Source organism: Zonotrichia albicollis, chromosome 9 (assembly GCF_047830755.1).
Source record: "Zonotrichia albicollis isolate bZonAlb1 chromosome 9, bZonAlb1.hap1, whole genome shotgun sequence".
Lineage (NCBI taxonomy): Eukaryota > Metazoa > Chordata > Aves > Passeriformes > Passerellidae > Zonotrichia > Zonotrichia albicollis.
The window spans coordinates 28,953,946-28,980,627 of NC_133827.1; the positions used below are offsets into that span (position 1 = coordinate 28,953,946).

Here is a 26,682-nt window from a genome sequence, read left to right on the forward strand (position 1 = left end):
TTCTTTCTAAGCAGCCATGGTAATAGTCAAAGATTATGGCAATGGAGTTGTTAAAAGGACTTGAAATAATGGCAAGAGATCAACATCACTTCAAAAGTGCTCCTACGTGTTCTGACTCTGAAAGTGGAGATCCACTGTTTGCATCTTTGTGAGAAGCCAAAAATGGTTTTCAAACACTTGAAGTACACCTGTGGCACATCAGGCAGCCCTGTGTGAGAGGAGATACAAATGGGACATGGTTTAGATGTCTTTTATGTCACTGGAAGGGGATCCTTTGGCTTGGAGAGCAATCCTAACCAAGTGACAGAACATGAGGAACCTTCCAGCTAAAATGATATAGAAATAACAGACTCTATTCTTCCTCTCTGTTTTATTTTTTTTTTTTTCTCTTTTATTCTAGACTTAGACTTTCCTACATCCTGGTAGGTCTTTTTTTTTTTTTTTTTTTTTATTTTAATAGGCACTAATTATTGTAAGTTTGAGTTAGTAGTACAAGAGGAAAGCTTAGCTTTATAATCTGGCCAAGACCTGAAATTATTTCCTTTAGATGTATCTATGTAGTTTCCTCTGTAAAATAAACACTTGAAAGATGAAGTGTGTTAACTTTAGATTTCTTCTTAGAAGCCTAAAGAATGACTCTCATGTTGGACTGGCTGTAGAAGTGAATCTGGAAAACACAAAGGATAAAAGTAAATCCATATATTTCAGATTACAGTTTTAAGCAGTTCTCTTTTTGTTCTAGAGGTTTCTGTATGTGAGTTAAAAGGGGAAAAATGCACCAAAAACCCCTATAACACATTTTAACATTATCAAGCAGCTCTTTAGGGTACAATAACAACTGTGAAATCTCCAAACACAGTAAATAAAGTGGAGAAAAATATTTTAGCAAAAGGCTATTTTAACAACTAGGAAAAAGCTCTTATTTGTAGCAAAAGGAATCTTTTAAACTAACATGACAAGGTACAGGCAAAAATTAATATTGTACACTAATGTTCTTTTTAGTGAGTAGCTTAGGTTGATTTATTCATTTAGGTAATTATGTACCATAATATTAGTAATTCAGAGTGAAATTGAATTAGGAAACACTGAATAAATTGAAACTGTAGTCATATTTCTTTCTCACTGTGTAAGGAACAGAGATGTATTGATGTAAGTTCTAAGTGTACAGCATAAGTTAAATTCCCTAGACTGCAATTTGATCAAAAAGCATTAGACATTTACTTAGGCTATAATAGGTCCTTGCCATTGGATGGCAGTAAAATTCTACATCAATCACTAGAAGCAAAGTGAACCTAGGAAAACAATGGGATTTTTTCCTTTTTTATTTAAGAGTAGAAAGCTTGAGGGGGGATGGTGTTGCCTTAAATGCTGTGATAAACACTAATATTGAAATATGTTTCCTTTTTCTATGTTAGGAGTATTTTAGAAATAGTAAACTCAATTTTCTATAATGTAGAAAATCATTTATTTCCTCTTGAAAAGAAAAGCAAATCTGAGCATATTGAAAAGACAATGCAAATTTATTCTGTTTATTGCTACCAATCTATCAGAGGTTTATAAATATATATATAGTGTACTTTTTTACTCAACAAGATTTGTTATATTTTGCACACTATGGAAATTATTTTATAAATAATCGGCCTTCTGTGGTAGCATTGTAGAAGATTAATTCTTTTCTTTTGCATCCGTTATTACTGCAAATACTATGACCAAAAGAATCCCCTTTTTAATAAGGAAAATATCCATCTTTTCTGTGTGCACATGGTGCCAGTGCATGTACTGGGAACACCCTTTTTAGGCAGAGCCTTTTTGTGCAGCAGTGTCACATCCCAGCCCTTGTTCCACCACCTTTGTTCAGACCATTCCAGGATCAACAACCATTCAGGTGGCCACGAAGCAATTGAGTTTCTACAGGGTGATTAGCATTGAAGATTCAAGTCATTAAAACAAAAGGACTCAGTTTAGCTCTATGCCTTCTCCTTGACTACTAATTTCAAGATGTAGACCAACAATAAGTACTTTTTTTTTAAGTTGATATTATATCAAACAGCGAATAAGGTGCAGCTACCATGTTCTTAAAATATTGTTTATATGAATTGCACATTAAGTAAAGAGAAAAAAAATATTATCCTGCAATATTCATTTTCCACTTCCTATTTTGGGAAGCTACACAGGTAAATTAGTTTCACTTTTAAATGTGCAAGTCCTGATCAATGAAAATCAATAGGAACATTACAAATACAATCACTATCACAGTAATTACACTAGTTTTTGACTGGACCCCTTTCATACCAAAAATAGATTTCATGTGTTTAGCAAAGATAGAGAATTATATTTTAACAGGAATGAACTAAATAGAGCAAGAAATGTGTTCAGCATATGGTCTCACATGAAAAAATACAAATTCTTATGTCTTCATTTTATGTTTTCTAAAAAAAGTTATAAATTTAGTAGCTTGAATTACAGTCTAAATAGCAATAAAATAAGTCAACTGTTTTTCACAATGTAGTCAGGGTGGTCTAAAAGAAGCTAAAGGCTATTAATCAGGATTTCCTGGGATCAAACCACAGACTCCCTTGCAATTTATTCACTCACTTTATATTTAGAGTCTGTTAAAACTTTATAGCTTTTCAAAGATCATATTAGGCATTAAAATTTGGAAATCATTTAACAAAAACTGTTATGGAAAAAAAAAGAGAGAGAGAAACTAGCTTATCACAAACTCATTCTTAGGAAAGAATGTGTGAAATATACTCAATGGACCCATGCTAATCTGGGGTTTATGACAGTGGCTGTGAAGTGAAGCAATGCCATAAACCTGGTGGTACAGCCAGCTCCACTCACAAGGAATAGTAATTACAATGCTCCTGAACTGAAATAAGAAATCCCCCACAGAAATATTTCTGCCCCATGTTAAGGCCATGATCCTACAACTATATGATCAGCTTTGGGGGCTTGAGAAGTACCAGCTAAGTCAGCTGAATTACTCATGTATTTAAGATAATCATATACTGTCAGAATCAAAATTGTAAGATTTTTTTTTGTTGAAATCCCCCAAGACTTAGTGCTTGGGACTTAATCTTCTGAGGTCCAAACACTATAAATTCACTTATATTTAGTGAGCCTGAACAGCCAGCAATTGGCTGTTGATATTCTTCTCACATTTGTATTTAGCTCAAGAAGTGTCATTAAGACTCATAAGCAGAATTTCTTGAGGTGTTCTGAATTTTTAATCTATCAGAATCTGAGATTTTTCAGCATCTCCCAGTGGAATTTGGTGCAATATAGGATCAGACTGTAGCTGAAATAAAATGTACAGTGCTGTGATACGTAAACCAAATCTGTCAGAAGATCACGTTCTTCTAGAGTCATGTATTAAGCCTACAGTTCCATATGAGGAAGAAACTAAGCAAATTGCTGCACTATAACCACTCTTGGTTATCTAAAAGCCTTTCTACTGCCAACAGACACTGCTGCCCACAATCTGGCCTTACTTCAGTCATACCCCAAACTAATTCTACTTTTCTTTGGAGCTCCTAACTTGCTATGATGTATAAAAGCCTATGGTGTTAGTGTGAACATTCTGGGAAGCTTAACCCTAATCTTTGGAAGCGTGCTGTAGATTTTGAAATAGTAAATTACTCAATTTGTGCTTTTAGAAACTTTAAACAGAAATTGGATCACCAGATACGCACAAGAGTATTTAAGAAGTATTAGCACAAATTATGGGGAAAAAGCAACATCTAAGGTCATTTTTTGTACAGAGTGAGCAACTGTGCATAATTCTGCTGAACTTGAGCATGGTAAACAGTGCTCAACTTTTGGTGAAAAACTATACCATATAGACTTCAATTTCAAAAATATAAGCATCTTTATTAAAAATAAACGCTCAAGTAACATTGATTAGACCCATAGTCAAACAGCAACAGGCTTAGAGTGGCTGTTGTTAATGACCAGGTGTGGCAGCTTGTTGGTTAGTTACTATTCTGCTTTACAAGCATAGGAACCTGGGGTAATGTCCAGATATTCAAACCACTCTGTGTGTTCTGTGGATAGGAACTGTGAGGAAGAAAAAGGTGCTGGGAGAGCAGTAGAAAAGCAATAGTAAGACATCTTATAAAGCAAATAAAAGTTTGAGAGTCAGATGAGCTGTGGACATGTGACTAATAAAGGGCGGGTGGAGTGGGGCTGGGGAAGGTGGGCAGAGAATAAAGCAGGAGGCAGGAAGCTGTAGAGTCAATAGGGTGGCCAAGCAGAGTGCTGAAATGTCAGTGAGTCATGGCAGTGGGAGGCAGCTGGATTGCAGGTGCTGAGCTCAGGGAGCTATGGCAACACCAGCAGAAAAGTTTTCTGAGTGCCAGAATTTAGTGCTCTCATCAGAGGGCAGGGCTGGTGTTAGGTGGGTGCTGAGGGTTTCTGTTAGCACTCCAGCTCCTCCCTGCTCCTGGCAGACTTTCCCTCCAGAGAAAGGGAGATAATAAACAGAATTTTCACAAATTCTCAAAAATTGCATTCCTACCATAAAACAAGCCTATTTGTTACTCAAAATCCTTCTTATTCTAAGTAATTTCAGATCAAATTATGGCCTAACATCACTGTATTAACAACAAACTTCAACTGAGGACACTACATCTAAAGGAAGGACTTCAGTTATGTTTCTTAGGTCTTTAAAAAGGTAACAAATTTACTATATAAAGCTTATTTTGCTATGAAAATCTCAGCCGAAGACCCATAGCTAGATCCAGTAGATACTCAATTTTCGTGGAGACCAAATTTGGAGAACTGAAATCTACACTTCATGATTTACTAAGTTGCTATATTGATTGGTAACACACCACTTTTATTCCCTGAAGAGTAACCTGTAATGCCAGCAGCTCAACCTTCAGGCAAATTAAAATAGAGAGATCTTGTAGGTGACAAATATCTGAAGAGGGAATTGGGTAAGCAATGACCAGCTGGAAAAGTCCATTGCTTGCTCCTAATTTTTTCTTTCATGGGAGTCTGCCATAAATACAGTTCTAATGCCCAGAACTGGTCTTAGTCTTACAGATCTCGGTTGTCTATGTAAGAGGCAAATTGGGAATGCACAGAAATGTTCACAAGGAGAAGGACTGAAGTGCTGACCCAACTCTGTGACACTGCAATCAGCTGCTCTTCCCACATAATGAGGTATCCATCAGACTGGAGCAGTTTGCAAATGTTTGCACAAATTGAAATAATTTTCTAGTCTCTTTTATACTTGCTGATACCCTAAACATTCCCCTGAGGGAATCAAGAGGCTGAAACTTTAATCTTTTATTATTTAGTTGAGTTGTACAGTTGATGGGACTTGATAAAAGTTAATTATTAGTATCTCATTTTATCAGTTACAGAAGATTTCCAAAACCCAGACAATTTTGGTTGACTCTCAGAGCAGAAGTAGGAAGGATCTGTACTTCCAAAGGGGTCGCTCCCTGCTCCTGCAGGATGTACATTCCTTCTGTCAAGTAACAGGCACAAAATTATGCCAAGAAGTCATTAACTGTAAAACAAGTAGCAGGAACCAAGTGCTAAAAATAGATTTTGAAGACAATCAAGTAATTTAGAAACGATGATACTTTTACTTGATACAACTAATTACAAATAGTAAAAATACTTGTCAGGAATCCAGTAACTCAAGAATCAACAACTCTGCCCAGAAACAGGAAAATGCAAATTGTCTACAAGAGCACTCACTGGAAGCATTTCTCTCAGCTAGAATCAGCTACAGGTTGTCTCCAGAGGATGTCTCCAGAGGAGCAGGGCTGGTGGGGAGGACACTCAGCCCAGCTCTTTGCTCTGGCAGGCTGCCTCTGGCTGGTGTGCCCCAAACCATCACCAGGTGTGTGCCCCAAACCATCACCAGGTGTGTCCCTGCAGGTACCTGCAGCCACCACGCAGCCCTCGTAGTGGGGATTAAGCCCATCTATCACACCTCTGCTTGCCAATGGATGTTTTAGTTTCCTGAGCACAGACTTTCATACGTAGACAAGCCCCAAGTTAATTTCAAGTCATGATTAGTTTTTGACAACATTTAAGATCTCTGAATTGGTGTTTATTTTGAGGCTCTTGATATGCAAATCACTTATGCTAAATTCTGCAGCTTTGACTCAGTTTAGATTATCAGCGTTTACCTGCAAACATTTGAATAAACACAAGTGAGACCATCCTTTAACAACCCTTTTAAGATCAAAGAGTCAGTATTCTGCCTTTGAGGCTTGTCAGTTTAAAACCTACACTAACAATTAAAGGATTCCTCCCCCTCCTCTCTGCTGTCTTCCTCCCTCCCAAAACCAGCAATGAAAAGATTCCACCCTGCAAGAAATGTCCAGTTTTATATGAGAACTTCTCATTAATGAGTAAACATGCACTGTTCTGCAATATTGTTTCACTGCTCTTCTGCTTAATGGGCTTCATCCTGCATGGTTAAAATCTCTGGATAAAAGAAAGGCTCTGGTGAGATCTAAGCTTCCATTAAGAATTTGATTTATTTTGTGCTATTTCACTAGGAAATACCCTAAGATTTTTTCCATCATAGCTAATGTCAGAATGCCATAGGAAAAACACAGTGAATAAGTATTAATGTGCTTACTGCTGACATCCCTCAATCAATAAAATGGAGTTTTGTGCTTCCTGGCTTGGTAGAATCGGGCATTGTATTTTTCATAGGCATACAAAACATTTGTAAATCTGTGGAACAATAACTAAAGAAAGATTGTGTGTCTTGAAACACATTTTAATTACCCAACAGTGGCATTTCTGAGCTAACATCACTGTCCTCACTAGGATGGAGAGACTGTAAGGAGGACAAGAGTAGCCTTCTGCTCTATAGGAGAAACCATCTTTTGGTTGTTTTCAGAAGCAAGATTACACTTAGCATTGGTTTGGAAGAATTTATGTTTTCTCTTTTTTAAAAAAAAATTGGTTTTCTATCTGAAAATATTACAGAGCAGAATAGGGTTATTGGCTGCTCCAGTCTGACAGTGTCTTGACTGACAGGCATCTTCAACCACATTTAGCAATTGGAATAGCTGCAGAACACTTCAGAGTATTCAGTCTGTCTTACAAAACCTGTGATGCTGTTTTTCTCTCCAAAAAGCAGCCACCCTGCCTATGGGGTGGGTGGAGCTGCAAATGCTCCTGAGGCTGAGCTGCGGCAGCAGCCCGTGGCCACCAACGTCCTCTCATTCTGAAAGGGCAATTCTGAAGGATCAGGACCATACAATGATATATTTTTGCAGCAACAAAGACAGAAAATAGCATTTTCTGTGTTATTTCCATGACTGGATAGGTGGGGTCAAGCATAAAAAACAGGCCATCCTCTAGCTGTCCTAAAGTAAAACTATGTTTGATTGTAGAGAAGGATATAAAGTATAAAAATGAAAAATAACCTGTGTGAATGAATACAACTTGAACTTATAGTGGATTCTGATTCACACTAGGTTTGACTTATGGTTCAGTGCTTTGCACACAGTCCTATCACAGGATTTTTGTAATTTTTTCCAGCGTTCTGATAATACACAAAGTAAAAAATCTTTTGACAAAGCATAAATACATTTATATATCTATGTTTTCTGACCATTTTTGTCAAAACTTCAGTATTTGAGTAGTCACCATTATTTCTGGTACACACACAAAAGAATTTTCATTAGCAAATATGTTCTATAGTGATTAGTCAAAAGTCAGACAACGGTTAATGTCTTTGTTGTAAAGGACAGCTAAGATAAAAGTCTGAGAAAAGCTTCCAATTGAATAAGTGGCATGTTATCAAAATATCACAAAATATGTGAAATAGTGAGATATTGGATATTATCAAAACACATCAAAATATTCCACCTATGACCAAGAGTTCAAAACAACCTCTATCTGAACAATAACTGCCTTTATTATGGGTATCATTCTGTAGACTGAGAAAGTTAAGACTGTGTAAAATGGATTGACATTTTTATAAGAAGAGAAAAAAAACCACAGAGAGACAAAAATTCATGTCTTAGAAATAAAGCAGAAAGTTATATAATTCTCAAGCAGTCCTTGCAAGCCTTGCCCAGAATGGCAGTGATGGACCCCTTCAGAGGGAATAACAGGAGCTCAGTCTTGGGAAGGCTTTATAACTCCTGTGTTTCCCTGCTGCATAATGCTCATTAGGACTTAACACATTTTCTAGAGAAGTCAGCTCAACCATTTCTCTTCATTCTGGCTAAGGAAATGAGGGGTAGCTCAAGTGAATACAAGAACTACATTGGCATGGGATTCTTCCACTTTTGTTTTAACAGCATAGCCAAATAAATCAGGGGTTTCTTGCCTCCACGTGGTAAGGAGGACAGATTCTAGTATGAAGTAACATAGGCAAAAAGCAGAAGGAACAAAGGCAATAGGAAAATTTAGGAAGAAAGGAGGTCACAGTAAGTCCTGCAGTTACCATGAGGCCTTCTTATTCATGCCTTTGCAGAGTTATTCATATATGTATTTTTTTCATACATGATATCCAGTAAGTTATCCCAAGGACAAAGTTGAGGAAATGTGAAATTAGATCTGAAACAGATCGTTACAAAAGAAAGGAAAACTGAAGACAAGATGCTCACAGAAGAGAAATGGCAGAGCCTGGGGAGGAGAAGGTGGAAGATCAGAGGGTTGAAGATATTCAGCCCAGTGACAAGGGACACAGGCATCAGGTGTTTGCTGCTGCTGGCAGAGTCTGGTCACAAAGTGAAAAAGTCCTCTGAGAAGGCAGGGTGCAGGCTCAGCAAATCAAAAACTCCTAAATGGTTGGTAAAACACTGGTACTGAAGCTTTTGTGGAAGGCTGGGGTTTGGAGAAATCAAGAAAGATGAGGAAGACCTTCTGGGGACATGCAGAAGGAAAAGGGAACATATTCTCTCAGGATGAAACTGTGGAGGTCTCAAACCTCACAGCAGCCAGAAGGACACATATTCTAATTATTCCATATCCCCACTGCATCTGCAGCCCCATACAGGGTACCTACAGAGCTCTTGAAGATGGCCAAGAGAAACACTTTGGTAAGCCATGGCCTTTTCTTTGTTGGGCTGACCTAGAAATGATGCTGCCTTTGAAAGATAAAAATGGGACAGAATGGGATCAAAGTAGTTACAATTTGTTGTAATTTGAAATTTGTTGTAATTTGTTGTAATTTTTTGTCACAGCAAAATAACATTTCTTTTACATATATATATAAAAATTCTATTTTATTATAAAATGAAAATAAAATAAAACAACTACTTCAAAAATAAAATATTACAGGAATTCATAAAATTCTGCAGAAATTAATTCACAGAATAATCTGCACAGTAAGAAATCCAAAATTTTATTTATAGAACTGCTATCTGACAATGCCACTGTCTTTAACTACAATTATTTCATGAGGCAAATCCCAGCATTGCTAAGTGTGAAGAAGAGATTCAATATTAATCATTTTTAGACATCTAGGGGCATAGAACCACAGAAGGGAGAGAGCTGCTCCAGGTTATTTACTGTGCAAGCAGCCCAGCTCAATGGGTTCACTGGTTAAATCATCTGCATGAACCCATGGGGAAGCCCTCAGTCAGCTCTCGTGCCGCCTTTGCTGGCTTTGGTGGCAGCTGGGGACACCCCTGGGTGGGACACCTGGGGACACCTGCCCTGCCCAGGGACACCCTGGAGTCCCAGCTCTGGGGCCACAGCCTGCAGGCAGCCACAGAAACATTGACACCCCGTGGGCCAGGTGTGGCATGAGGGGCCCTGCAGGCAATACCCAACCACCAGCGCCCCTCAGGGCTCAGCCAAACTGGGAAAAAAGCCAGAAGGGAATCCAGGACAAAAGGGGTACCACATAGAAATACTGCCTAAAGTGTATTGATATCTCTTCTCTGCTAACATTATTGGCACTGGTTCTACTGACAAATGTTTACCATGATTAAGGAACAAGTAATAAACTTACTGCTTCAATAAGATTTTTTTTAACCTTGTAACAATATATAAATCAAAAATAAAAAAATCATAATATTAGTACTGCCTTAGCATCCAAAATATGTTAATGCTGCCCAGAAATCACTTTTAGAGCATTCAGTGGAGAAAAATTAAGTTGATATGACTGTGGATTGCTTAAGATAAGCTTTTGAAAACAGAAGACTTAATTAATGGGGCTGTGACATAGAAAAATACAGAACTTGTTCTTGTGTGTGTATTCCTACTTGGAAAGCTGTTGGGAAAATTTTGCCATTATCCTAAAGGGAATACAAATGTGTCTGTTTTAATGTTTATAACTATGTCTGCTTTATGAAACAAAGATGTCTATATAGCAGCAAAGTGAGTTCCAAACGGAAAAGACAAACTTCTACTGAGAGCTGACGTTAAAAAATAATGGATAGAAATATTTCCATGAAGCTTGGCAGGAATATGTACACTGTAGATGAACAACTGTTTTAACAAATGTTCAATAGAAGTATCCAGAATCCAAGGAGGAAATAGCATAACTACTGATGTCTGATTCCATTAGGATCAGAACCAATGCACTGCTAAATTATCACAGGATATTTTATGAACTGTTATTGATGATTTAGTGGCAGGCTAGGTTATGCAGCTTACAAGCTGACACCTTTAAGGTGAAGCCAAAAGCGAGCCCAAGGATATATTCTAAAGGAAAATGTAACAATTATTATAGCATGTGTGTCAGCAAAGTTCATATGATTCATTGTCCTTCTGGTAATAGGAAAGCTGTCAGTGGGTGCTCTTGGGCATGGTTCAGCTAACTATATAAAGAATGTTCTCTTAAACATTCACCTACGGCTTGGGATTCAGAGGTTGCTTGTCTGATTAAATGGAAAGGAGGTAATTTAAAAGCATCTTCCTTTCCAAATATGTTACTGTCAATTGGCTTTGGTTCAGAGGTTTCCAATCTGAAGTACATGAGGCAGCTGCCGAAGAACTCTATTAATATTCCTGCATAAAATGCTTTCTTAGCCCAGGTCAGCTCCCCTATGCACTTTTGATGTATTAGAACTTTAATGTTCAACTGAATTGACAAGTGATGGGTTTTACAATCAATGTGCACAAAGGACATGCCATTCCCAAGCAAGCTCAAGATTTATTAAATATAATGATAAAGAGGAGCATGTCAGGTGGAGGCTACTGTGCAGTGTTTTGTTCCTCTGTGGTTCATATATTGTGCAAGTTACATCTGTGATATCTGCTTTAACACTGGGCTGCAGCTCAGCTCTGTTTCAGTAAATGAAAGCTTTGAATCGTTAAAATGCAGAGTGTCAACCTGAGTGCTTAAGAGAGGGAAAAAATAAATCTGTGGCATATTTTCCTTAATGTTTTGCCACAGGTTCATTCCTGAGCTCACAGCACAGATGTTTTAAATATGATACAACCTATTTGTTCCAATGTTCAATGCTAATTCTTTGGGAAATATGTACTAAATTAGAGGAGGTTATGTTTTCTTGTGATGAAGTAGCTCAGCTCCCACCAGTGTTTGCAGGAACTTTCTCACTACTTTGTGCTGGGTTTTTTTTCCTTAATGGGTAATGTTGGAATGAAGTGGCAGGGCCTTTCAGAGAAAGGCTAACTTACAGTAGTTTTTGTATAATGCTCCACAGATGTAGATGTTCCCCAGATGTGAGCAGACTAGAAACTTAGTTTTGTCTCTGGGTGTTCATTCACCATATAAATCTCCCAACACATTCTTATCTGCTATGTAAATAAGATGTGGAATTCCAATAGTGTCTCAGCCTTCTACAGCAGATGGTATAGTGAGATTTACCACACCATTACATTTAATGGGATTGAATTCATTTGGATTTCTTGATGTTCACTCTGTCCTTCTCTGAGCAGCAGTGTTGCCAATGTTCCTGATTATATATGATTTGAGAGAGTGCTTAAAGAAGAAAAAAACCTTTATCTTAGAAATACGAGTATTTTCTGTCAAATTTTAAAGTGTGTATATATTGCATTTCAGAGGATTTACAACCCCTATGAGAAAAGGATATTTAATGAATATTCAACAAAGAACTTGAAGTCATTACATTTGAAGATTTTTGTAAATATCAGCTATCCAGTTAACTGTTTTAGTACTAGCATCATTATATATTCATTTGGAAAGAAATGAGCTTTTTACCTCATCACATCAGTGAAGGCAGAGAGAAAACAACAAGAAACAGTCTCTGTTAAGAAAAAAGGAATATTTTAAGAACAGACTTGAAATAAAAGTTTTTGATTTTCATTTCAAAGTAAAATTGGCTCACCATATGCAATAATGGCACTAAATTAATAAATAATATTCAATATTGAAGTGCAAACTGACACTGCTAAAAGATAATTTAAAATGACAGAGTAAAACACTGTCAAATTCTTGTAGTGCATTCTATTTTCAAAAAATGATATTGCAAATGCCTTGATCTGCTTGTTCCACAAATTGCTGTGTACCCAAAATGACATTTAAATGTATACAGGTATCATATGTAGTCAGCCATTAGATGATGCTTCATTTTGTCTCCTTAGCATTCTATAATTTCTGCAATATCTTATGCAGCCTAAAAATTTACTCAAACGAGTCAAAAATTTTGTCATGCTATTGCTACCATTCCTCACAATAGTCACAGACCACCAAAATACTCTCACAGGACAGCTGAATGAGAAAAAATATTTCTTTTTATAATGAAACCTGAGGATCCCAGAGTTTTTCTGCCTTGAAAGCACCCAGCTATTCTAGTTATGTTGAAGTTATTTCTAACACCAGGCTTCAGGCTCAAGAGATCTGAACTGTTCCATAAATTATGTTATGAATTGTAAACCAGTCATCTGATCAGCAATAACACACTCTGTGCTACAGTGCCAGGCAAGGGTAGCAATAATGTTGAATCTCCATGCATGAGTGAAAAAGCTTTAATTAGCACAGTGAATGGAAAACATCTCACTTTTCTCAATAGCCTATAGAGAAAATACCAGCTCTACAGCTGATCTGACTTACACCCAGAATTCCTATTCCACTGGGCACTAAAACTTCGACTTTTATTTAGAAGACAGATGAAAAATGCAGTGTCAGACTTCTGAAACTATTGGACCACTGTGGAAAACCCCAAAATACAGATTTTTTTGATCTAAATAATATATAATCATGGGATAAAGTGGTGTTTTCACCAAGTCACCAAGCTCCAAGTGAGCAGAGCTATAAACACACTAGGAGCTCTGGGCTGGAGCTCCCAGGAAGAGGCTGGAGGGAACTGGAGGTGCCTTTGCCCAGCTCCCCCATCCTGCACACTTACAGACAAAACCAAAGTGCAAAATCCCAACTATCCTCTTAAAAAGGCTGGATTTATGACAGACAGAGTTTCAATGGAGAAATATTCTGCTGGGGAGCTGAGGAAGCTGCAGTTCATGGCAGGCCATCCTCCCCCAGCATCACCTCACAGGTGAGCAGGGTTCCCAACACAACTTTTGCTGGCAGTCATGGGAAAGCACAGCAAGAGGTGTTCCAATTGTTTCACAGGCATCACACATTGCTTGCTGACTCTGAACACTAACAAAATTCAAACATTAGGAAATAATTTTGCTTTGCTGTGACTTTCTGTACAAAAAAACCAATAAAGAATCTAAAAGAAAATCATGGAAGAGGCAGTGTGGCGGCCCTGATTCATCTCTGCCATAGTTTGTAATTGGAGTGAAAGTAGCATCAGAGATCTTTCACTTCAGTGAGACTTCACTTACAAACCTTTTCCCCTTCAAAGACAGCACATTCTGATACAGCAGCCCTGCCTCCCCACACAGCCTGTGAATTGCTGCTTCACTCCCTGCCTTTGATGGCAATTAGATCAGACTGTCAGTAAATCTCATTTTCCTATTCCTCAGCCATAGCTCTTGTTGCTTCTACCAAGGCTATTAATGTTAGACAATATATTAATGATAGATCTACATTGGTGTTAGGGAAATGAGCTACAGGAGGTTGCTGTAGGCCCTGAGGAGTTTTCCTACTTTCTTTGATTTATTAATGATAAAGGGTGGCTTTAGGGCTGGTTCTGTTTGTGAGGAAAGCAAACTAACAAAAAGTCTTGTGATTGGTTTCTCATGTTTTAAAAAACAAAACAAAAAAGCCCCAAAAATGCTCAAGCACCTGTTGTTTTCTAAGTATTTTTATAGGCAAGGTGAAAAAGGTAAGGGGAGAAGCAATTGTCATGCAAAAACCCCAAATTCATCCATACGCTAATCCTGTTATTTGCATGTACATGGAGTCCAAACCTTTCTGAAGCATTTTTAAGAGTTTTTAGACAGAGAAGTCTCCAAAAATAAAAACTAATTGTCCCAAGTTAATTCAGTTTTGCTCTAATATTGAACTTCTAGTGGCTCAAACTGGTTTAAGCTCCTCATGAGATGGACCAAGGGAAGCATTGCTTCATTCTGAATAAGCACTCTTGGTTTAAACATGTATTTAGATCAGGTGAAAGCCTGTAAGAATAGATTTTCTGTAAGATACTGGTGGTGCTTCTGGACTATCAGAGGAGCTCCATTATTTACTGTGTCCTTTCCAGTCCTAGTAATATGAAAAGCACAGGAGAAAAATGTTCATTATGTGTTCACACGTCAAAGTATTTGGGTTCTGACTTTCACTGAAAGAGTAACAAATTTATCTGTGAAAGGTCTGCTCTGCTCTTTTTTTCTTTTTCTTTTTTTTTCCCTTTTTTCTTTTTTCTTTATTTTAATATATGGTTTGGAATCTCCCAGGCAGCAGTGAGACAATGACTGAAGCAGAGAATTAAAGAGTAAACTTAGGTAAAGAAGTGATAAATCAGAATTCCATTTCTGTCTAGTCAATGCATCATTTACCCACTTAGATGTGTCAAACAGAGGAATGTCTCCACTTTTTTTTGTAAAGCACTACAGAATATATTAATGAGCCGGTGCAGGACAAACATTACATGAAAAATACTGATACTCAGGTGAATTATGAAATAGTAAATGAAATGGCTTTCATTACTTGCTTGGGGGGCTGTTCCTAGAGAAGTAAACAAAAAAAAAAAAAAAAAAAGAGATCTGTCTACACAAGCCAGCAAAACCAGCCCAAAGAGAAGGGAATTCACCAGTGAGATACCCCAGATATAGAAAAAGAGTTCTTCTCCCTTCTCTGTGCAATCTCAGGATAAAATAAACATATCCAGGCGTCCTCAAGTGCCTTGCTGACTCCCCACCAGTGGTTATTCATACTAGCCAAGTTACCTGTGTAACTTGGAGCTGTCTAGACAATTTTTTATTTTTAAAAAGTCTACCCCAAATGAAAATTTTATCTCCTCTTTCCCTCTTTCCATGTTCTCCATTTCCTTTAAAGATTGGCTTGCATTTTCACTGAAATTATTCTAAAAAAACCACCCACAGTATTTACTTTAGCATTTAATTAAAAAGTGGATATTGTCTCTGTCTACTTTTAAGTTTCTCATTTAGGTTATTCTAGAAATGTATAGGGTTTGGGTGCAATAAGATGATGCCATTAACTTAACAGTTTTTTATGCACTGGGCATATCCTCAACAGCCATCCCAGAACTGCTACACTAGTCCAGCCTCACTTTTACACAAGACTTGGAGACTCCCCACTTTGGGTAGGAAAAACTACCAGAGTCTTCCACTAGAGTACTTATGACAGCAACTCCAGATGGGAAAACATTTTAAAATTATGGAGAGCTTGTTTCTACATCTTTGATCACACTAACTCCTTGCTCTACAGATGGTGCCACTGACATCAGCAGCTCCTGCGGTAGAGTCAGGTGCTAGGCAATGTGAAATTGAGACCTAAACCTGGCCCTAAATACAGTTCTAGCACCTGAAGACTATTCTTTTATAACACAAAAGGAAACACATCTATTATTCCTTTTTTACTTGATAGTCCCCATCTTTATTTTGTTTTAATGTTATCACTAAAGGGAAAATTTCAGCTACTACTTCTATTATACATTTGTGATAGCAACTCTAAATTTCACATTGCTCTTGCAGTTATGAACAAGATAAATTTGAGTCATGGACCAAACCTAGACGCTTGTAAATCAAAAGGCACCACAGGTACTCTGTGTTCTTGTTAGTCAGTCCCTAGGATTTAGATAGGAAAAAAATTTTAAAACATGAAAATAATATACTGTTAAAGTTGATTAGCTGGCTGTAGTCTCCTAGATACAGAAGATTTCCTCCTTTTGCACAGCAGGTGTATGCATGACTTATGCAGGCAAAGCTCAATTTTGTAAAGGTTAAATTTGATCAAATTGATTAAATACAGATCTTTCTTCCATTCTATCAGTATCACATTTATGCTTACTGCTTTCCAAAAGCCATAGTCATTTCCTGTTTTCCAAAAGCCAGTCATTTCCTTACTTTACTGGATCTGATTGTTAAGTATCTAAAATTTAAAATAAAGAAACAATCCTTTTACCTGTAAGTTGAAAGTGCCTTAAATAACCCCTGTAGAAATGTTCCTGCTCACCTGTGACAAAGAAAATAAGTAAACATTTCCTCCAGCCCTCTGTGTCTGGCACACTGGTGCTCAGGCCAGATGAAATGATAACTTCAAGTAAAAGTACTTTTATCAAGTCAGAAGAACAAAAAGTTTCCAAAATCATCACGCACTGAGAGAAATAAATTCAATTATTCCTTTTGGGCAAAACTGAAAACACAAGTCTGGATTTGGCAAAAGTTTAAAAATCAAGCTAAGACCTTTGTGTATGATTTTGCAACGTTGATTTTGACAGGGATTCTTATAAAGCTGGAAAATGGTAAAAAATCCTGCTTAGCACACATTCATGAGTGCTGCACATGACTGGGAAAAAACTAGCCCTGTTTCTGGGATATGAGTGCATTAAATTCCCATTTCAACTATGTAGTAGTTGATAATGTTCAACATCTTGTGGAAGTTACTCACTCTAGGGACAAGAGGGCTCATTTACACCTGGGCTGGTGGCGGGCAGGGTTTCAGTTCCTGACCATGAAAAACCTTTGCATCATGCAGGAATTATAATGGAATTTATTCAGGGTCATTAACTACACAGAGACAGCTGTGAGCACTAGTAAGATTTACTTAGCATGAGGATATAAAAATTAACCAATCTCCTAGATTATAGATACAAATCTGTGCTTTGAATCTGTACAGATCAATGCTAAATGAATCATTAATATTCTGCATGAAGCAGGAAAAATAAGTCAGTGAAAGCTGATCCTGCTACCTTGTCATTACACTCTCTATTAACACAAGTTCATCCAAAATTGCAAATCATTACAGCTTTTCCAGCATCTGCCACACTCCACTACTGTCCCTGGAGCACTCAGAGAGTCAAATATGTTTACTAAAGCATAAAACTACTAGCACCACTCATCCATGGTTACACAGACACATCTGAACATTACTTTAAAAGTGTCATAGACCTTATATTTATTGTTCTGAATAAACATTAGTCTCATGAGCAGGGAAGCACCAAAGACCAGAGCCTGGTAATTACTTGCAGGATAGGTACACTGCCATTAGCTGCAATGAAAGCCCCTCTGTCTTTCCATGTCACTGGATTTCGGTGCTAGGAAACACTTTCCTACATCAGACAGGAGAATTTAACTCCCTGCTTCTTCAGTCTCGTGTACTTAGGCAATAAGGCCATAATGTTGCTGGATGTTTGACTGCCTTTTGACACAAATTGCACCAGACACACTACATGGATAATTAGCAGTGAATACAGGCTCTGGTTTTAATCCAAGCCTTTTAACATAAGTCTCAAAAACCAATATTGGGATTACCTGAAATATTTCAGCATATTTTAATTTTTACAAAAAAACTGTAACCTCTCCTACATTGTGGATAAAATCTTGATTTTTTTTTCAATGAAATTTTGGGAGTTTAACCTGTTTCTTATTTTGATTTTAAAAGCTAAATATTTTAACATTTCCAACATTAATATTGTTGCATGAACCAGTTTTATTAAAATTGAGCGTGTTTTTTAAGACAAAAAGAAAAAAAAATTAGGCAGTGAGCTCTAGCAGTGCAATTTTCTGGGAATAAAGGTTCAACTGTGTATTTGATCTCAACACCCTATAAATATCAAGACAATACAAAATTTTTATTTATACTGTCATATTTCTAATTAGAAGGGACAGGAATCTTTTCAAAGGGACTTTCATACATTATAAGCTAAATATGGCATCAGCTGCAGCACAAGGTCAAGGAAATCAGAATCAAGTGTGACACAGAGATGTTTCTGTAAAATGCTATTTGAAGGGCTGTGACCCAGGGAGCAGGACACAGGTTCACCCAAGGCACTAAAATGTGCTCATGCTCCCTGTACACACTAGAGAGCAGAGGAGTTAGCTCTGTAACACAAACCCAACCTAACCCACAGCCTTAATGACTGCCAAAAATTGGAGCTACTTCTACTGCTATTCAAAGTCTAAGTGTTGAATTCATTCCAGTCTTTCATTGATGTGCTACAGCAAATCGAGAGAGAGGAAGAAAAGCAAAACTGGCAATATCAGGATTTTCCACTATTTTTCTGACAGCTCCAGAACCAAAAGCCAATGTGTGCTTTGGCAGAGCAAAACTCAGGCTGACGGGAATTGGGATTATTCTGGTTTACATCAGCTACTGGCCTGACCCAGGGCCTTTGGCACGGTGCTCCAAGGGCTGGGTTGGACAGGCTGAGAGGCTGGAGAGCAGCCTCATCCCACTGCACTGTGCTGGAATGGGCTCTGGGATGGAAATGGGACTGGAGAGCAGCCTCATCCCACTGCACTGTGCTGGAAACGGCTCTGGGATGGAGTAGAGGCTGGAGAGCAGCCTCATCCCACTGCACTGTGCTGGAAAGGGCTCTGGGATTGAAGTGGGACTGGAGAGCAGCCTCATCCCACTGCACTGCGCTGGAATGGGCTCTGGGATGGAAGGAGGGGCTGGAGAGCAACCTCATCCCACTGCACTGTGCTGGAAACTGCTCTGGGATAGAAATGGGATTGGAGAGCAGCCTCATCCCACTGCACTGGGCTCCAAGGGCTCTGGGATGGGAGGTGGGGTGGAGGCTCTGCACACTGACAGAAATCGAGGCAGTGTGCCATAAGGCTTTTTAGAACTCCTTTCTCAGCCTCACAGAAGGCAATAGACAGCCCTTTTTTCTCCAGTAAAAATCTGTCTTTATGCATTGCTCATATTCAGCTCACAATCAGATGCTATGCAGATCAGTGCCCAAAATATCAATCCAGCCAAATGTTTGCCAGAGCTTTAGGGAAACCTTACGGTCTCAGAACTATTTGCATTCTGAGTTGAATGTGCTTTAATTTCTATCTACTAGCATCTGCTATTGTTTTCACAATCTTTTAGATGGGTTACTTGGATTATTAGGAAGTAACAACTGTGATACTGTGATTTGACTCTCTTTTTCCACTTTTCCCTCTCCCAGTATGCAAAGGCAGCAGACTTTGTATGAAATTCTGCTACAAATCCATCCATCCTGTTCATGTGATTTGACATTTTGGTTTTTAAGTTTGAGGTTCTCCACCCATGCCTCAGAGCAATATAATCTAAGTGCCACAGAGGCAATACCTCTTAAATTATATTCCAGTAGTATTTGATCTTAGTTTATGTTGACACCTTTCCTTCCCAGTCTGTGTTCATGTCCTTAGTCACTCAGAGCCTTTTCTTCCCAGCCCACCAGCACATTATTCTGTAAAGACCTTTCACTGGTATAACCTCCTTGCTCTACAATTTTTATTCCCCAAGCCTTTCATTAGCTAGTACCAATCTCTCCTATTTATCAACTGGCACCAGAGAAATTTCTGGATTTTCTCTTTTTCTTTCCAGATCTGTACTCCAGCTCCTCCTGGGCAGACCAAGCTGGGAAAAGAGGTGATGGCAAAAACCGTCATGGGGAATTGCGTTCAACTATGAAAGCAGCAGGAAACAGCTGTGGTCCTTGAGCAACAAAAAGCTTAGAACATTCACCTTTTTAATTTATCTAGTAAAAATGGATGATACTGGTGTGGGATGAATTCTAGCTGCTTTAGGCTGGTGTTTGGATGAGCAACAACTCAAAGATCCTCAGGAGTCCTCGCCTAAGAGAGTGCTGATTCTCCCTCTGGTTTGCTTTCCAATACTTGGGAAGCACTAATGAGTGTTTTAAATCAAAGAGCATCTCAAATATTAATGATGTTTCAACGTGCCTCCTATTTAATGTAAAGCAGCACATAGAGCTTTTCAGCTGATCCTGGATTTTAAACAGGTTTTGCTCTCTAACTGGCGTTAGCAGGAGACCTCTGAGTGGCATTAACATATTAAGGGTGCTTAGTTCCCTGCCTGTCTGCATCCCAGCCACCCAATGAGTAACAGCCATGGCTGAGCTTGGGGAAATTCCTTTCAGGAGCAGATTCATATACAAACACCTTTTACACCCTTTGGTTCAGCATTTCTTTGCATTTTATATTTTTATAGGGACTGGCTGTCAGAAGAGACATATCACATCACATTGTTTATATATAGCATCATTACAAAGACTTCATGTTTAGCTGCAGTTCACTAGGCCTGTTTTCCTTTTGGGGGGTAGTTTGTGCCAAAATGAGAGGAAATAGCATTTCCTCTGAGAGTAATGAGCAGCTGGTGCTTTTGCCCTGGTGTTTATGGGATGTAATAGGCACAGTGGCACATTTGGAACTGGTTGGAGACAAAACTAAATGCTGCTTTCTTTTATCTTTATCACCCCCTCTCCCAAGAAGGCTTTTCAGTTTCTGTGGTTTATACCAGTTTTAGAGAAGACAATAAAAATAAAGCTGCAGCACTTTGCCACAACGTAGTCAGATATTACTATGTACTCTTCAGAAAGATGGACTGGTTTTATCTACTGGAACCAGAAAAACTAAGATAATAAAATATTTTTAAAACTGCTCCAAATAGCTCTTGGAAGAGTTAAAGCAAAGGGATTACATCTGGAAATCATATTTGGAGAAGAACCAGTGAAATTGACAAAACCTGTACATCTGCTCTTCTGGCCATTGTCTGACCTTAACTTGGACATTCATGGCTGACGTTCTCATACCAAGAAACTTTAAGCCAGTGTCAGGACAAGAGCAAAAGAACATTAAAGTACCTATTTCTCCTCCATTGCATTAACCAGTTCTTCAACCAGTGTAAATTGGTACAGCTCCATTAACTGTGGTAGTGCTATGCAACTCTCTGAAAACAATACAAACCCATTGAAACAGAACCAGGATCTGCTCCTTTATTCACAGCACTTCAGACTGACTGATTAGACCATTATGGATTGTGAATAGGGGTGGCAAACACTGTTCCACAGATAATGTCCTCTTCATCAGCCATACTAATTGGTGTTTGTGGTGATCTCATAAACACTGCATAAACTAATGATCTGCACTTGATAGCATTTCAGTAGCCAAAAAGTATTTGTTTGTGTTGGTATAATGCAATGAAACAGATCATTATCTACCCTTCTGGTGACAGTGCTCTTTTTGTGGATCACCATTAATCCAAAGACTTCTATCATTCTCAAGTAGTGATGTCACACCAGTGACTTTAGCAGTGGGGTTATGGGCAAGCAAGGAGCAGCACTCTTGCAAGGAGGTTACAGAAGGAGACTGTAAAAGGGTGCTCCTTAGGTATTATTCATCTTTTTAAATGGTTCAGGGTCACATTAAGCTTTAAAATTGGTTTACTCAGCATTGCCTAAAATTTGCCATCTAAATACAGATTTAAGCAGCTTATTTGGTTAACTCCAGTTTTTATCAAATACAACCTTCCACAAAAGCAAGTTAGAACTGGGATATGGATCAAGGGCACTCAAATGTGAATTTTAAATCCTACTGTAAGTACCTAGTTATAAAAAACCCCAAGTTTTAGCATGTCTCAGGGGAAATATATCATGGTCAGAACCTTGGTCATGGGAACCTCCAAATGGGTTACAGCTTCTCTGAATGTTCACAGCATCCATGAGACAAGAACACTGCACAAGCCAGGAGGTCATTTACTTGGGTCATATTAAACTCTGACAGGCATTAAACTTGGTCTCAGGCTGTGCTGCCAACTGTAGGTTCAGACTGAGCACACTGGATTCAAGACATATGAAACATTTTAGGCACAGTCCAACACAGCATTTCTGACAGGCTTCTAAAAGGAAAGAGGAGATGTGAGGAGGTACCTTGGACATGCCATGAACATCAAACTGCTTTGTCAGGGACACACAAGAGAAAAGCTCCTCACTGTATCTTGGATCCCTGTCAGCCTCACCACAGGCCAGCTCAGTTAGCTCACATAGTTCTGGTATTTTCTCACATTTCCTTACCTCTCCACACATGCCTCTTGTGGACTCTGCACTCAGGATAAATTACCTGACCATGAAATAGCACTGCACTTTTTCCTTCCTTTTTCATGCTGCTCTGACACCAAACTTCCTGCATTATCCCAAAGTTACTCTGGCTCACCTTGCCTTGCTGTCACCAATATCCTTCTTGGGCACCTGCTTAGGCTTATATTCCATTTACCTTGGCTCTTTCATCGCAGGCTGTGTCTCACAAAGCTCTGCAGCTGAAGGGCTGTGGGAAAAACCTCATTCAATGCATGAACAACATTCAATGCCAGATATCTCAACTCTACGCTAAGGTGCAGGAATATATTGTGCATAGTTTGCTGAAAAGAGAATTTATCTTGCTTATCGGCATGAGACTGAGTACATTACTACCTTTCTTTTCCTTTTTTTCTTTTCTTTGGATTTGAATGTTTTAAGTAAACTAAAATAAAATTCAAATCAAGCCTGGATCACCAAATCCAATCCTGAAAAACGCTGCATACTGCAAAACTGGGTCCATTTTGAAATCGTGTGTTATTTTAACATTCACTTTAGGAGCAATCTGGATTGTACTTACTTTTTAAAAAGTCCCTTACATGGCACTCCTCCAGAGAAAAAGAGGCTACAGGATCGTTTGTATTTTTTATCAGAGTTATGACCATCACACAAATTTCCAGAAGAGGCCAGGTGTGCTCCAGCCTGATCTTTTCTACTTTACACTGCTTTTGGAAGCTAAGCAGCTCCAGACCTCTTCTTCCTTGCAAGAAGGAATGTATCTCTGGAAAAGCATCCCAGAGAAAAATGCAACACATAAGGCTTGCAGTCCCCAGACTGCGTGGTTAAATAGCGTTTAGGAATCAAAACAGACAAGCAACTGGTACGAACATTTGTACAACCCCTCAGAGACTGCAGAGAGCTTTCCTAACATTAGCAACCTCCTTAGGAGAGTTTCTGCTTCATAAATGCTTTTCACACAATTCTGCCCCTTCCCTCAAGCTCCTTCCATTTAGTGAGTCCTTGTTCTGCTGTTCAGGAGCTCTAAGGTGGTCACAAGGTTTGTGCTACCTGACACAGGACTAAGAGGCTGTGACAGCACGTTTAAAACTGTTGGTAATTCATACTAAATATTGATGGGATCTGTCAAATTCCCACTTCTTGTCATTAAAATCTACATCTTCTAGCACAACCAGTGGTTTGGGGTTTCTTGTTCCACCCCATTATTTGTCCATGTTTGACATAGTTTCAGTGGGGTGAAATGGGAAAGGGGCTTATTAAACTACTGGAAAAACTACTGTGCAAATCTTGCCACCAGTAACCTCTGCCAATTTTCCCTGCCCAGGAAAACATTACTGACATATTACAGCAAAGACATAGGAATCAATCTTCTTGTTTGAGTGAAAATATGGCACACCTCAAAACCTCTGCCACTTGGCTCAATTTAAGGCAGAATTTTTTATAGTATAAAATCTGGAGCTTTATTTTACATATAGTAAATCATCTTGACCTGCTGCATCAACCACTCAGCAGGTGGTAGACCCAGCAGGTTCTCCTGGGAGAACTTAGCACGTGCCTCAGTATTCCCATGATTACAGCGTGGTCAATTTGAGCTCTGGACCCAGGATTAAAATGTGCAGCCACATCTCAAGCTCCACCTTTGGGCTGCCCTGGCCTGTATGCCTGCCCTGCTGCAGTTCCCTCTCTGGTTCAGACCAGCTTCTGAGTCCTTCCCTACTTACGTCTTAGAAACTCTTTTTAGTCTTAGAGCAAGCATTGAGAAAAGTAATTTTCAGCCTGGTAGGGTGTTGATCCTGTTTTTGTGCCTTCTCCAGTCAGTAAATATTTTACTGTTGTGGGTTGTGCTTATCCTGATAGTGGAGTTTCCACGCTCACGTAAAAGTGTGTTCAAAGCAACCACCAGAGGAGGGTGACACAGCCAGCAGCTTGCTCTGAGGTGTACATCAGATTTGTTCCAAAACCCCAGAGGCCATCTCATCTACCTGGGACTAGGGAACACAGGAGCCTCTCACCAGCCTGGCCACAGCCTTGCTGAAACAGCTGAAGAGGAATAAGCCAAAGTTGTTCAAAAGTTGATTTTTTACTTGATGTGTGCAGAGACCAGTGAAAGGCCTGTCACTGTGGTGTATATGGAAAGGCTACCCTGGTAGAAATTGTGTTGTTATATCCAAAGTTCTCCAAATGGCTGGCAGTGAGTTGGCTGCAGCCCCACAGCACAGGTCTCTGTCTCTGGGACACTTGGGTTACAATCTCTACTGGTTGTACATATGGTTTCACATACAATGACAAACCAAGCCCCAGCAACTCCCAAGAAGACTGCCAAATGGCACATTCTTATCAGCCCGTTCCTGTCTCATTTCTAATCTTTTTTAAACCAAAAATAACCTTTCCCCTGATTCACCAGCCATAAACTCACTGGAATGTTCTACAGTGAGTCAATCAGTTTGTCATGCCAAGATCAGTAAGAAGTGATATTTTATAATTGCACATTAAAGGACTGGAATGATCTTTTGCATCTTTATTTACTTCTATTAGAAAATGTCTCGGCAGACTTAGCCATTAACATTTTCTGCTTTCTCAAGGAAAAGATAATTTATCCTCTTAAGGATATTAGACTCCTGTGTATTGTTTTTCCCCATTTGGTATCCTTGATTCCCCCTTCTGAACACTTGAGTGCTTGCAATCAGCACACAATGACACTTACTAATAACAACTGAACTACAACACCCCCCGTAATGTTGTTCTAATACCATATATAACACCATGTAACACCAGTGATGTGGAGCAGCTTCACTGTGCAGAGATTTTAGGCTCTCCACACCTACATCTGTTTTCTTTTCCCTCTGGTACCTCTGCTGTGGAGCGTGACCCCTGCTGAGCACAATGAGACCCAAAATCATGTCTTTTGCTGTAGATTTGAGCCCCAATTCAAATTCTGGTGCTTGGCTTTAATTTCTCAGAAACTGACAGATGCTGGGTCAACACAACAGAAAGCTGTGTGTCATGTTCTGCTGTCTTTGTTATGCTTATTATGTTCTCCTGGAGGTGGCCAACAAACAAATCCCGCAGCACACCTTCTTGTTACGTTATATGCCACATTACCAGCAACAAGAGAAATACACGAGGCACATATGGGAAAAGGGAAAAGAAATGTTATCTGGTTAATCTGTATAACAGACCTCTAAATTTCAGTGCTGCTTTACTTGCTTCAGACAGCAACAGATCGGAAAACATTCACTGATCAAGTTATCCTTTCTTTTTTTCCTGCTACATTTTGTCCTTATTAGTAACAGACTTATACATGAATATAGACATAGACAGGAATAGCTCCTCCATCAGGTCAAGTCTATGGCACTCCTGGGACCCCTGAGCTCTGCAATTCCTTCTTCTCTGCACCTTCTCAGAGCCAGAGCAGAAGAAAGTCCAAGCAAACTTTCCCCAAGAAGAAGAAGATAAATATATAAATCCTTATCCCTCAGACAGATATCTTGCAATCATGCAATTTTGTTTTCTCTGTTTAATTTTACATGTCTACTTAATAAGCCTTGAAGCCCTTTGCACAGTCTTGTTGAGAGTTGTCCCAATACTTGCTAGCGCTTGCAAGAAACTACATGCAGACATGATACAGTAACAATGAGGCTGAGGTTTTGTTAATGCTCAACATGCCAAGGTATTTCAGAGAACTTTAGGGTGTCCAATGTATCATTAGAAATAAGGGTTGCTAATTCATCTCTCTTTCTATGTCCTAGGACATGACATCATTTATTCTAGACAAGACTTGCTATTTCTTTATATTAGTTGCTTTCTTATCTAAAATAAAATTGCTGAGAAATAATCATATCAGAGGAACTAATAGGTTCCCACTGAAAAATTACAGTGTTCTGCTGACACAGCATTGTAAACCATTATTTACCGGACAAAGGAGACTTTGGAAATTTGGCGTTACTCAGGCAGAGGCTAAAGGCCCTCATTGTCAGGCACTGTAGCAGAATGCCTGGTTTTCTGAGACATCACAGCTTTGGGAGCTATTTAGACTCGTTTATATTGTGTGCAAAATAAATATCATCTGTATGAATGGTGAGTGTGAAATGTTAGAGATTTACACCTACTTCATATTTATGCTGTATTCCTTTAAGTAATTATAGAGGCCAACCCAACTGGCTAGACATTATATTTATGGTTAGCATTTGTAGAGAGGAAGCCTGGAAGCTTGAATTCCCCTCGCCTTCACAACCACTGAAAAGGAATTCAAAACAACAAAAAAAAATACTGCCAACGTCATCTGAAACTGATGTAAGAGACAACTTTGCTCTGATGTAAATGAGATTAAGCCCAAAGGAGTAGACAACTCACAGTGAAT

At 38.8% G+C, this 26,682-nt stretch overlaps 1 long non-coding RNA gene across 1 annotated transcript in view; it reads right to left on the reverse strand.

Moving 5' to 3' along the window:
* Nucleotides 1–498: 498 nt before the first annotated feature.
* Nucleotides 499–26,682, reverse strand: part of LOC141730063 (uncharacterized) — a 76,057-nt gene continuing 49,873 nt past the window's right edge. The window contains exon 7 of the long non-coding RNA XR_012581523.1: nucleotides 499–667. This is a non-coding gene — a long non-coding RNA (uncharacterized LOC141730063). The remainder of the gene's footprint in view (nucleotides 668–26,682) is intronic.